Source organism: Phlebotomus papatasi, unplaced genomic scaffold (assembly GCF_024763615.1).
Source record: "Phlebotomus papatasi isolate M1 unplaced genomic scaffold, Ppap_2.1 HiC_scaffold_31, whole genome shotgun sequence".
Lineage (NCBI taxonomy): Eukaryota > Metazoa > Arthropoda > Insecta > Diptera > Psychodidae > Phlebotomus > Phlebotomus papatasi.
The window spans coordinates 89,901-91,972 of record NW_026604532.1 but is presented as its reverse complement, the minus strand read 5'-3'; positions in this window follow the sequence as shown (position 1 = coordinate 91,972).

Below are 2,072 nucleotides of genomic sequence, written 5' to 3'. Positions count from 1 at the left end.
AAGGCATGAAGGGCTTTGCCATGGATTCAATATGAACTTTGAAGTCTCTCGCCAACGATCTTTGATCCTTTTTGCTTAATATTACCACTTTAATTTATTTTAAATAATTTCTCTGAAGGAAATTGAAATTGTGATCTAGCAGATCCACCAACTTCTAATTAAATTAAATTTTCTGCAAAATTTCTTAAAGGCAAAAGGCATGAAGGGCTTTGCCATGGATTCAATATGAACTTTGAAGTCTCTCGCCAACGATCTTTGATCCTTTTTGCTTAATATTACCACTTTAATTTATTTTAAATAATTTCTCTGAAGGAAATTGAAATTGTGATCTAGCAGATCCATCAACTTCTAATTAAATTACATTTTCTGCAAAAATTTATTAAAGGCAAAAGGCATGAAGGGCTTTGCCATGGATTCAATAAGAACCTTGAAGTCTCTCGCCAACGATCTTTGATCCTTTTTGCCTAATATTACCACTTTAATTTATTTTAAATAATTTCTCTGAAGGAAATTAAAATATTGATCTAGCAGAACCACCAACTTCTAATTAAATTACATTTTCTGCAAAATTTCTTAAAGGCAAAAGGCATGAAGGGCTTTGCCATGGATTCAATATGAACTGATCTAGCAGAACCACCAACTTCTAATTAAATTACATTTTCTGCAAAATTTCTTAAAGGCAAAAGGCATGAAGGGCTTTGCCATGGATTCAATATGAACTTTGAAGTCTCTCGCCAACGATCTTTGATCCTTTTTGCTTAATATTACGACTTTAATTTATTTTAAATAATTTCTCTGAAGGAAATTGAAATTGTGATCTAGCAGATCCACCAACTTCTAATTAAATTAAATTTTCTGCAGAATTTCTTAAAGGCAAAAGGCATGAAGGGCTTTGCCATGGATTCAATATGAACTTTGAAGTCTCTCGCCAACGATCTTTGATCCTTTTTGCTTAATATTACCACTTTAGTTTATTTTAAATAATTTCTCTGAAGGAAATTGAAATTGTGATCTAGCAGATCCACCAACTTCTAATTAAATTACATTTTCTGCAAAATTTCTTAAAGGCAAAAGGCATGAAGGGCTTTGCCATGGATTCAATATGAACTTTGAAGTCTCTCGCCAACGATCTTTGATCCTTTTTGCTTAATATTACCACTTTAATTTATTTTAAATAATTTCTCTGAAGGAAATTGAAATTGTGATCTAGCAGATCCACCAACTTCTAATTAAATTAAATTTTCTGCAAAATTTCTTAAAGGCAAAAGGCATGAAGGGCTTTGCCATGGATTCAATATGAACTTTGAAGTCTCTCGCCAACGATCTTTGATCCTTTTTGCTTAATATTACCACTTTAATTTATTTTAAATAATTTCTCTGAAGGAAATTGAAATTGTGATCTAGCAGATCCACCAACTTCTAATTAAATTACATTTTCTGCAAAATTTCTTAAAGGCAAAAGGCATGAAGGGCTTTGCCATGGATTCAATATGAACTTTGAAGTCTCTCGCCAACGATCTTTGATCCTCTTTGCTTAATATTACCACTTTAATTTATTTTAAATAATTTCTCTGAAGGAAATTGAAATTGTGATCTAGCAGATCCACCAACTTCTAATTAAATTACATTTTCTGCAAAATTTCTTAAAGGCAAAAGGCATGAAGGGCTTTGCCATGGATTCAATATGAACTTTGAAGTCCCTCGCCAACGATTTTTTTGCTTAATATTACGACTTTAATTTATTTTAAATAATTTCTCTGAAGGAAATTGAAATATTGAACTAGCAGATCCACCAACTTCTAATTAAATTACATTTTCTGCAAAATTTCTTAAAGGCAAAAGGCATGAAGGGCTTTGCCATGGATTCAATATGAACTTTGAAGTCTCTCGCCAACGACCTTTGATCCTTTTTGCTTAATATTATCACTTTAATTTATTTTAAATAATTTCTCTGAAGGAAATTGAAATATTGAACTAGCAGATCCACCAACTTCTAATTAAATTACATTTTCTGCAAAATTTCTTAAAGGCAAAAGGCATGAAGGGTTTTGCCATGGATTCAATATGAACTT